The sequence below is a fragment of the Harmonia axyridis genome, chromosome 6, assembly GCF_914767665.1.
Source record: "Harmonia axyridis chromosome 6, icHarAxyr1.1, whole genome shotgun sequence".
NCBI classification, from domain to species: Eukaryota; Metazoa; Arthropoda; class Insecta; order Coleoptera; family Coccinellidae; genus Harmonia; species Harmonia axyridis.
Window position 1 is genome coordinate 36,695,062 of NC_059506.1, and position 12,709 is coordinate 36,707,770.

General features: G+C 34.1%; 1 protein-coding gene across 1 annotated transcript in view; it reads left to right on the forward strand.

The window, feature by feature from the left end:
* The first annotated feature begins 12,119 nt into the window (after positions 1–12,119).
* LOC123682952 (neuropeptide CCHamide-1 receptor-like) overlaps positions 12,120–12,709 on the forward strand; it is a 94,612-nt gene continuing 94,022 nt past the window's right edge. Inside the window, exon 1 of the mRNA XM_045621807.1 lies at positions 12,120–12,295. The gene's annotated coding sequence lies outside the window, so the exon portion shown is untranslated. The remainder of the gene's footprint in view (positions 12,296–12,709) is intronic.

A 12,709-nucleotide genomic window follows, 5' to 3' on the forward strand; every position in this document is an offset into this window, starting at 1 on the left:
CTAATAATTTCAACTATATATACCCTGTTATATTATTTTCCGCTCAACTGAAACATGTATTAATAAACCTTGGAAATTAGAGACTCTCAAACTTATAACCTGATTTCTCAAAAAGGTTTTACCAAGATAAGATATTATAGGTAATTGCTTATGAGGTAACATAGGCCATGGGTATTTGAAAGGCAAGTCTATTCATTATGTCTCTTTTTAGTTGGTTTATTATAGCTATACTGAATATTTCTAAAAATAACATTCACTTTAGATGTGAATTAATTAAATTTGGACTTATGCATCATATCATATATGACTATGAAATTGAGAAAGACATATTCTTCTAAATTCCATTATTAAGTCTTTTGAATAGTACTTTGAAGATATTGATTTCAATAACGTATGGAATATATCAGTTAAAATACTAGTCAAAATGTAACGACAGAAATAAATTTTGAAGGATCATTCAGTATATGAAGAATTTTAACATGGCAGTCACTTTCGAAATTGGTATCAATTTTGCAGCAATTCAATGAAGGTATAAAATACTTTAAAAAGCAACTATTTATTGAAAATTTCCATGTCATGAATGATCAAATTTGTATACAAATGTAGATACCTACCTATTTGTTCACTAAAGTTTCCAATCTTTTAATCGTTATAGGAATAGGTGCTATATGGCCATTTCAAAAATGCTATCCTACTGATTTATTCATTGCTTTTCATTTTGGTAAAAATTAAATTTTTCATTGATTCAGATCCAAAGTTAACATTTGAAAAAATCAAGTCAAACCCACTAATATGGGTCAATAGTATTGGTCGATACAATTTTAGTACCGATTTCAAATACTCAGTTCCTTTTGACTGAAGTAAAAATTGAACAATGATCTTTGTATCTTGAAATGAGTTTTGCATTTTTCCAGTGTTCAACAATGAGATAATTATTAAATTGACTCAAGAAATTAACAGAGTATGCTATATCAGGACTAGTTAATACTGCTAAAGATGTTAATAAACCTATTAATTTCTTATATGGTTCATCATTACAACTCTCTTTTGTTGAATCAAAATTCAATTTAGTTTTCACATGTTCACAATCAGACATGTTGAATTATTGCAATACATATTTGAAGAATATAATCGATAGCTTTACTACCTTTTCCATAATTTCTAGTAATATTCATCCCTAATCATTTTTTAGCTTCCCCTAATTTCTTAATCATAAAATTTTCTATCAGAAAATTAATTCAGAATTAACATTAGTTGAAACAAAAAGTCATCCACGTACAATGCAACAATAGTAAGCCAATTATTTTTTGATTTATGTAAATACTATGATCAATTGTTGATCTTTTGAAACTTATATCTATCAAAATTTTATTTACTATATAGGACATAAATTGCCCTGTTTAATTCACTTCTGAGTAAAACCCAGAGCCACAAGTCTCGTTGTATAACATAGCATCAATACAATCTTCAGATACTAAAAAACTCCTCAGTTCGTCAGGAATTTCCAATAGGTCCTTCAAATTGTTGCAATTATATTGTATTTCTTCCCAAAATATGGAATAGAAGAATAATTTGCTGCTCAACTGAAAAATGTATTGATAAACCTTGGAAATGAGGGACTTCTTATAACCTGATTTCTCAGATATGGGTATCCGAAAGGTAGATCTATTATTCATTCTGCCTCTTTTCAGTTTGTTTATTACAGCTATACTGAATATTCCTAAAACAAAAATGTCACTGTAGGTCTTTTCATAGATCTTATCGAACGATTATGTAAATTCAATATTTGTCAAAACTGAAAATAAACATTGAATGCAATTTCTTTATTTCAGGTAATATTTCTATTAATGAGTCAATTGAATAAATGTAACTTCATTTTAGGGCTCACAAGTAAATATCCAATGGAATGATAGCCCTTAAAATATATCTATTATTCATTTTGAATTGACTTACAAGAATATCAATATTTTCATCGGCAAGACATAAAACGACAAATTTTCTTTCAAAGTTGAAATTCAGAGAAAAATATGCTAATAATTGTCTATTGTAACTATTAAATGAACAAAAAAAGGACCATAAAAAGGATTACAACTTAACTAACAAACATAAACTTTTTTTGTCAATTTTTCCCACCCAATCATCAATTAAATTTGGACTTATGCATCATACATGTCTCTATAAAGAAGAAATGTGCTAATTTAAAATCTTAATGTTGGGATTATATTATTATTCAATATTCTCTAAAAATTTTTTACAAACTTATAAGCACGAATACCTTTCTTGAAAGACTGACGCTCACATTTTGATTATTCATTTCTCCCAAATTCTTCAAAGAAAGGAATTGCCATTTCTGGAAAAATGAGATCTGAGGATTTGGTTGATATCGGTTATTTTTTATTCATTATTAAAGAATACAATATACGATTTATATTTCAACAAATTTTTAAGACATGCGTATGACTGACATTATGATCATAGAGAAATCTTTGTTTATGGTTATGACTGCGTTCGGCAAATCCACACTAGGGATGGGCAAAGGTCAGAAAACTATCGATATCTATACAGGGTCTTTCACGAGGAACCTCACCCATATTTATACGGGAAACTACTGAACGTATTTTCATGAAATTCAGCAGTTATTAGTATTTCACGATGCTGATGAAATCTAAAATATTTTCAAGGCATGAGCACCTCCGGTTTTTCCGGAAATGACGTCAACTTCCGATTTTCAAATTAGAACACCATTTTTTTATTGCAGAAATAGATTCCTTAGAAAATTTCAAGTTATTTTGATGTAACATTTTTCAGTTTTGGTTGGAAAATTCTCTCTGAGCGGGAAATATAAAAAAAAAAATCGAAAATAGAGCTCCGCTGAAACAAGAATAACTTCGAGGTTTTTGGATGGAAAATTTTCATTTTTGGGATTTTTCAGGATGTAAGATTGATGTATCCACTTTAAAAATCGAAATCGCGATTCATGATACAGGGGATGAAAAAATCGCTTTCAAAGTTAGGGATGACAAAATCGTGAAAAATCAATTTTTTCAAATTAGAACCCCATTTTTTTATGGCCGATATTGAATCTACGTTAAAAAATAATGTGAGTGTATACATCACACCCTTGCCCTAAAATGGATATTTTCTGAGTTATTCACAAAAAACTGTTTTTCGTCTTGAATTTTCAGCTATTTCTTTTCCCTTCACGCCAAAAAGTTGAAATTTTCAGGAACTGTTATCTGAACCATGCTGTAGATTTTTCACCCCTTCTTGAAACCGACTTCAAGTTACTATTAGGAGAACCAGGGCAAACTCTCGCAGTTATAACTAGAGAATTTCTCAAGTTTGTCATGGTTCTGTTAATGGTATCTCTCGTTGGTCTGGGTCGGTCAGGAAACCTCTCAATGAACAGTCGAATCGTTCTATCTACAACTTTATTACATTCTCCATGAAGTAGAATGAGATTTAAATAATCTTCATTGGTAACATTAGGCATAGTGATTGATTTTATAACTTAATACGAATTATCACCAAATTAATAGTAAACACAAAATGCTACTGAATAGAGAGAAATTTGGCAGATGTAATTAATGATACTATTATTAAAAAAAAAGAATGTAAAACATGGTAAGTTTTTGCATATGGTTCATAAGGAATTATTTATTTATCACTGGAGAGAAAACCGATGGCCGATTAGTTGAAATAAAGAGGTTTCCGATACAAATTCGAATCAAAATTCGCCATCTATTTAGGAACAACCTGTAACTTTTTTCTCTTGCATATTAGGGTAGTAAAATCTAAAACATGGTTTAAGTAACAGTTCCTGAAAATTTCATCTTTTTGGCGTGAAGGGAAAAGAAATAGCTGAAAATTCAAGACGAAAAACAGTTTTTTGTGAATAACTCAGAAAATATCCACTTTAGGGCAAAGGTGTGATGCATACACTCACATTATTTTTTAACGTAGATTCAATATCTGCCATAAAAAAATGGGGTTCTACTTTGGAAAAATTGATTTTTCACGATTTTGTCATCCCTAACTTTGAAAGCGATTTTTTCACCCCCTGTATCATGAATCGCGATTTCGATTTTTAAAGTGGATACATCAATCTTACATCTTGAAAAATCCCAAATATGAAAATTTTCCATCCAAAAACCTCGAAGTTATTCTTGTTTCAGCGGAGCTCTATTTTCGATATTTTTTTCGAATTTTCTCGCTCAGAGAGAATTTTCCAACCAAAACTGAAAAATGTTACACCAAAATGACTTGAAATTTTCTAAGGAATCTATTTCTGCAATAAAAAAATGGTGTTCTAATTTGAAAAACGGAAGTTGACGTCATTTCCGGAAAAACCGGAGGTGTTCATGCCTTGAAAATATTTTAGATTTTATCAGCATCGTGAAATACTTATAAGTGCTGAATTTCATGAAAATACGTTCAGTAGTTTCCCGTATAAATATGGGTGAGGTTCCTCGTGAAAGACCCTGTATATTGTATCGATAATTTCTGACACTATCGAAATGTATCGAAATATGTAAGAGTAAAATATCGATATATATCGCTGTGATATTTTGGTGTGAGAAAATTCTGTTGATTTGAATAAAGTTTTTCTATCATAGAGGATAATAATAAGATTCAGATGACAAGATTCAGTGGAAAACGACATATTTAGTAGTTTGCTTCCATTTTTATGGAGTATTTTGTCCTCCTGAACATTTATAGGGACATTGATGTTGACGAGGACGCTGTGATTACAAGGTTTTCAAAGGGTTCAAAGTTTTAAAGACCAAATTAGATTTTGTGATGTAGTTGCCAATTGTCTTCTTTTTTTCATATTAAACAATCTAATTTTTTTTAAATTTCTACCTGAATGGTTAAAACCCTGATAGGTAAATAATGGCATTATAATACAACAAATACATAAGGGTACAACTTTTTTTGCGAAATTTGTAATTTGTAAAAAACTGGTTATACATTTATAATTCAAAGTATTGCCCATCGCTGGTCACTACTTTCTCCCATCTTTCGGACAGCGTACGAATTGAAAAAACTGGTCATCTTTTGAAGCGATCCACGAATCGATTCAAGTTTTTACTTCTTCATAAGATCGGAAGTGTTGGTCAGCCAGGCCGTGTGCTATTAATTGAAACAAGTGATAGTCCGTGGGAGCAACGTCTGGAGAATACGTCGGGTAGGGTTGTGGGGTAGGAATTCCCATTTTAACGTTTCCAAGTATATCTTGACTACTTTCGCAACATGGGGTCGAGCATTGTCATGCAGTAAAATCAATTCATCTTCTCTCTCGTTGTATTGCGACGGTTTGTTTTTCAATGCTCGGTACAAACGCATTAATTGCGTTCGATAACGATCGCCTGTGATTCTTTCAGTCATAATACACTACGCCGAGCTGGTCCCACCAAATACTGAGCATGACCTTAGAACCGTGAATATTCGGTTTGGCCGTCGATGTGGAAGCATTGTCAGGATATCCTCATGATTTTATGCGCTTGGGATTATCGTAATGAACCCATTTTTCGTCTCCAGTCCCAATCCGATGCAGAAACCCCTTCCGTCTTTTTCTTGCAAGCAGCTGTTCACAAGTAAATAAACGTCGTTCAAACACCTCGCGGCTTCAACTCGTACCGCACCCAATTTCCTTGTTTCTGAGTCATTCCTATGACTTTCAGGCGTTTTGAAATGGCTTTTAGTGTCACTCCTATTGATCCTACAATTATTGTTGCGTTTGACATGAGTCTTGATCAATTATTGCCTCCAATTCTGCATCTTCAAAAAACTTCTCTCTTCCACCGCGATGCTGGTCTTCGACATCAAAATCACCATTCTTGAAGCGTTGAAACCACTCATCTATATCTTTATTTATTTAATCAAACGGAACAAGCCATTTTACAGATGTACCAGAAAATAACTAAACCTAGACATAAACAATATCGTTGATACGTTCTTCCACCAATATCGTTCTCACTATAGGTATTTGAAAGCATTCGATGAACCTCAGCCGCGGATTTTTTCATATTTTAATGGAAAATTGAAACCTCCTGCAAATGACGAGAATTTGGCTCGTAAGCTAACATGGTTAATCGTGAATAACTTTATGATGCAGACACAAATCGACTAACATGTCAATGGCGTTATGTTCACAAATACCTAAACTTATTGTATGACATCTACGATATATTTATTTCTACTACCACTTACCGTTACAGCCATCTATTGCAAAACGGTGGACGCAAAGTTGTACGCCTTATATAAATATTCATATGAATATCTAAATATAAATATTTTTGAGAGGTAAGGCTTGATATCGGTATAATCTGGGATTTGGTCCCATAGAAATACTCGAAGCACATAACGGCGAACCCCCTCAAAATTTAAGGCTAGGACCGCCCTTGATTTGTCGTCATGGAAAGTTATTTGCATCAAATATTTTCATGTGAGCAAGGGCGAAACGGTATGTTCTAGGAAAGAAGTCATATAGAATTCTACCCTAGAATCAGCATAGGATACCGAGTGAATCGTCTAAAATCAGCTAACGATACAAGGTTTCCGAAAAAAATCTTTTATTTTCTAGAGGGATACCCAGTGAAGGATCTACCGGCATAGTGACGGGGTCCAAGGGGCGGAGCCCCTTCGGCGAGCAGAGCGAGTAATAGGTAATAAACTGAAATTTTCAAAAGTACTTTGATAAACTTCTTGAGTCAAGATCCGGACTTGAAACTTCGATATGATTTAGATCATAGCTCGATCTTCAAAAAACATTTTTGAGGGGGCTCTGATCAATATTTTAGGAGATATAACCAGTGGCGTAACTAGGATTGGCTCATACGGAGGGGTTATCTCACCTTGAAGAAGCAAAATCTTTCAATTTAAATTTTTTTTGTTCTTCTAATCGATGGGGGATTATATCCCCAGTAACCCCTTTGTTAGGCCTATGTTCACTGGCTTTTATGAATGAGCTGCAGTGTTGCCATTATTTATAGGTTATAATATCGCTGAATCACATTTAATTCAATTTCTATCGAAAATCGGCGATCCTAATGTTCTAGGGCGTTTGTAATATGAACCCTTATATCTAACCCCACTACATCCCTGTCAAATTGCGATTGTAACACGTGGCAATCAAGGAAAATTAGTGCCAATCTGAGCTAGGAGCCTGACGATCAATATTGGCTATCGGAATTATCACGAATTTGTCAAGTAGACACGTCGTAATGCGTTCAACATATCTTATAAACGCGATATTCCAATGTTATTGGCACTTATAGCCGGAATGGCATTAATATTGATGGCATATGCACGAGATGTTACCATGTAAAAGACGCGTGCCACTCTAGCCCCATTGAAAATCTAGGGTTTCTCATCAATATCACGTAGAGAGGGCGAGGAGTGTTATTAATTATTTTGTGTTACGGCATTGGTTCATTTGTGTGATTTCGAAATTTGATAAAACGGCTTATTGCTTCGGGCTGTCACGGATATGTTGCTTTGATAATTAAATTTGTTATATTATCACAAACTAGCTGCTCGCCCCGGTTTCGCACTTTCTGTCAGGCAACCCAAAATACATCCTTCGAAGTGTCGAATTGTAGTCTATGATGGTTCGCTCTGTCGGAGGGAAAAGAAAACCTTTTTTTTGTTTTCCGTATGATTTTTTCGAGAATATTTTGTTGTAAAAACCTTCTCATAACAGTAGTGAACATAAAAAAAACAATTTGGTGCAGTCGTTTGAATGTGATGCCCTTTCATAATATCTATAGATTCTATTTTATACCTATATAGGGTGAGTCACCGGGATGGCCTATTAAACGTCTTTTTAATTTTGAGCTGAAAATTTGCATGTTTGGGTTTGAGATAATAATCTTTCTCCCAAAAATATATTTAGATATCTACAACTTCCGGTTATATCGGAAACAGACTACTACTTTCTTATTTCAAATGGCACACCCAGTATATTATTGCATCATTAGATAGCTTTCTTGACGACAATTTTGGCAATATGCCATACATTGGGTAAAAACTCAACGGTTCATGAGTAACTGGGATTCTTATAAAAAAAATGATGGCGATGAGGACTCCCTTTTTTTTGAATATTTCGGCAGAAAAAGCTTTTTTCGAAAACAGTTTTTTCATATTTTTACCCAAGGTATGGCATATTGCCGAAATTCTCATCAAAAAAACTATCTAATGTTGCAATAATATACTGGGTGTGCCATAAGAAGTAGTTGTCTGTTTCCGATATAATCGGAAGTTGTAGAGATCTGAAAATATTTTAGGGGGAAAGATCAAAAACCAAATATGCAATTTTCAGCTCAAAATTATGATTAGTTTTCCATAAACGTCTTATAGACCATCCCAGTGAATCACCCTGTATATAGATTATAACGATACGGGTTGGTTGAACTACAGGATGTTCCTGAATTGGAAGTATAAATGAAAATGGCGGATTCCGCGGATTATCTTAAAAAAAAAGTCTTTGTTTTAAAAATACAGGGTGTTGTAGGTTTATTGTATCTACTGTCGTTTTCGAAAGAAAAATTCAAACAATTCTCTAGTAATCCTCAGATAAATCCGAAATATTATGAAGAGTCAGTTAGTATGCTGTTATGAATAAATTAATTTTAATTTACTCAATCAGTAGGGAAGATTAATAAAGATACAATAAACTGGTATAATCGCAGAAAAGTAGGATGTCAAGAAACACCCCTCGAAAAACAAAGCGTTTGTGGACCCATGATCAAAGGACTTTTTTCACTTAAAATTATCCATGGAAGATCTCTTTTTCCTCGTCGATCCTATGCATTAGCTGAAATTAATGATTTTTATTGCCGGAATTGGAAGATAAAGATGTGAAGATGGCACTACGTGCCACAAAAGCAATGAAACAATTGCAAATTTTGCAACAAAAGTTTGCTGGCTTATTATTTCTAGAAGAAGCGATCACAATTGGCCACCGAGATCTTCTGATTTAACACCTTTATACTTTTTTCTTTGGGACCTCGTGAAAGTTAAGGTCTGAGCTAATGGTCCACAATCGATTCAAGACCTTAAAGATGGAATTCGTGAAGTTATCAAGGAGATACTGCCACAAATGTGGAAACCTAACCTTTAATAAAATATGACAGATGAACAATCAAATGTGACGTTAATGCGTTCACTTGACTGATTGTCAATGTCAAACGAATGCCAACATCTAAATTGCCAATCATAGAAAACTAATAAGAACTGAGAAAACCTTTCCAACTTCTATTAATTAAATCTAAATCTATTTTTCATTCGTTTTCACAACCGAGGATAGAATCCTCTCTCAGATTCTTTTATTTTTCAACCGCAATCCGTCTTACAGCCCTAATGAATAGAATTCTTATCTTTCGTTCGAATTTTCAGTGACGAAAGATATTTTTCACGACCGCTGGCATATCCAAACTTCCCAAATTAGTTTCAAGTATCCAGAAACTTGAGGGTAATCGAATTTCTTCGAGAATTCTGATAATTTCTTCCGGACATCACCTTGTAGGCGATAATTAAGCCCCAAATTGTTAGACAAACAATTCATCTAGGGATAATTCTGTAGTGGGTGTTCGAACCATGCTTATGTCAATATTTGCACCTTTATCGAACGAACAGTTGGCCGTGAAAGTGCAGGGGTTAGGTACTCGTGTTGGATTATTTATTTCAAGGGCTCGTTCCCCAAACCGAGCATGCTATGTTATTTCGTCATGATGATTTTGTTAGAATTTTGAGCTGAGATTGGTCTCAAACGATAAAGGTCAATTTAGTAATGATGATAATTTTCGAACGGAAAATCTAAGAAAAATACTACGCATTCGATCGAGATGTAATTTCGTATTATACAGGGTGATTCACCGGTATGACCTATCAGACTTTTATGGAAAACTAATCATAATTTTGAGCTGGAAATTTGCATAATGATGTTTGAGACAATGAGTTTTCATGAACTTCTAATAGGCCATCCCGGTGAATCACCCTGTATATAAAATTACAATTTAAACCTTGTGCAACATTTCATGTCGATTGCTCTGTCTGAACCATAGAAAATTCCAGCGTAATATTGTAAAAAAAAAAAATAAAGTCGAGTTTTTAAGAAAAAATGTGTTTTATGAATACACCGTCCTGTTCGGCCGGAAAATCAAAGGAAAGCATTTCCTTCTCCCCCAGATTTTCCTTCAGTGAAAGTGACGTGTATATCGATATTAAAGCTGACCGTTGACGAAAAATTTTGAGGGAAAGTAATGAGTTTTTTAGGCGAGGAAAATCTCAGGTTTTCTCCCAGGATACCACTGGTGGAAATTAATTATTTTTCAGAGACTTGTTGAAGGAGCTTAACTTTTCAGCTTGCTTCGTCAGTTTTTTTTGACATAAACGTTAAAATTGGGTTGTTTTAGATCGTATTGTAGCCTGAGGTTGGTTTGTCGGGAAATACGCTTGGGAAATGAGAAAAGGCGGTGAAATTTATCGAATCGAATGAAGGAAATGATGGGTCATTCGTCTGTTAATAATTTTTCGGCTTAAAAAGTGAATTTTACTGACAGCGTAAGTTTTAACTTCGCATGACCCAATTTGATAAACTTCCAGCTGAATATACAGGTGTTTTTTAATTGATGCACCTGTATAATAAACATTCAGAATAATTCCAAGAAAGGCACATCGTATAAAAACAGGGTGATTCTGAATTGGAGGTACTAACGAAAATAACACATTGCTTGGATCATTTTAAGAAAAAAAGTCCTTCAAACTCTTTGTTTTCGAGATGCGGGGAATTCTTTTTCAATTTTTTTTCTAATAGTATCTTCTCTTCATAAGATATTTAACTCAAATTTGACATAGATATTCCTATTTGGAGTTTTCATCATGTGATATGCTGAACTGACTTGAATGCAAATGATATGTGCCCTCTTCTTTCTTTTAGAACTTTTTTTCTGGTGGACCACTGGTAGTTTAGAAAAATGTGAAAAGACACTTTGGTCTAGAGTACTACACTTTTTGCTCTCTTGTAACGGGTGTTTTTTCGAGGTATAAAACTTTAAGTTGGCATTACTGTTCAAGATGGCGAACGATTTAACAGCTGTCAAGTGATTTATTCTCAGTTTGGTTTGGCAATTCATCACGAATAGACTCACGCCATCAAGTAAGGCGTAGATTCGTCGAATGGGCCCAAAATGAGATTGCCGTTGTTCCCGTTGTTTTCATAAGCGAATTTTGTTTAGCGATGAAGCGCACTTCTGGTTGAATGGCTACGTCAACAAACAAAACTGCCGCATTTGGAGTGAAGCTAATCCTCAAGTGTATGTCGAAACACCGTTATATCCAGAAAAACTGTCTGTTTGGTGTGCTTTATAGGCTGTTGGAATCATTGGTCCGTACTTCTTCAAAAACGATGATGGCCAGAACGTTACAGTCAATGGTGATCGGTATAGAGCCATGATTACTAACTTTTTCATTCCTGAATTGAACAACCATGATGTCTAGTAGATGTGGTTCCAACAAGACGGCGCAACATGTCACACAGCTCGTGCCACAATCGATTCATTGAAAGACACGCTTGGTGACCGCCTAATTTCACGTTTTGGACCTGTGAATTGGCCTCCAAGATTTTGTGATTTAACACCGCTAGACTACTTTCTGTGGGGCTATGTAAAGTCATTGGTCTATGCGGATAAGCCACAAACCCTTGACCATTTGGAAGACAACATTCGCTGTGTTATTGCCGATATACGGCCACAAATGTTGGAAAAAGTCATCGAAAATTGGACGTCCAGATTGGACTACATCCGAGCCAGCCGTGGCGGTCATATGCCAGAAATCATATTTAAAATGTAATGCCACAAGATAATCTTGCGGATAAATAAAATTCATGTTAATCGAATAATCCATCGTTGTTTTATTGCAATTTAAAGTTCTATAGCTCTAAAGAAAACACCATTTACATTGAAAATAATAAACGTATGTACTTGATTTCAACTACAGGAAAAAGCTTGTTTTCATTTTCCGAACATCTGTTTATATGTTGATAATCCAAGAACGAAAAATTAGAGAACAGATATTACGTAAGAATCCGCCACCTGTTTATCAGAATGCATCAGTTGGAAGCTTTGAATTCATTTTCCAATCTTCGCGCAGGTGGTTGTTTACGGGAAGTAGTTGAAATTTTTTGATCTTAGAAGTCTATGCTTTACGTGTTTTGAACAAATTGCGCATTTCGGCCATTTTGAGTTCAGAAATAGATGTTAGTGTCAAGATGAAGAGGATTTTCGAAAAATATGTAAGTTTTATTCATTCTTGAATAGTGTAATGATAGGTCTTTATCATATTTCTCGGTTACTCTTGCCTCTTATTCTTCACATACCGTAGTTGATAGAAAACTGTTCCGAAATGTAAAATATAATTGTGAATTTTGGTGAGCCGTACTTTGATGATCATTCGAGAGTATCTATACATTCAGAGATTTGAAAATTTTATTCGAATTGTTCATCTCTTACATTACGTGAAAAAAAAAATTGAAATATATGGTGGTCATATGCCAAAATCATATTTAAAATGTAATGCCACAAGATTATCTTGCGGATAAATAGAATGCATGTCAATCGAATAATCCATCGTTGTTTTATTGCAATTTAAAGTTCTATAGCTCTAAAAAAAACACGTCGTATCTGCTACCGATTTCGAGAAAAAAATT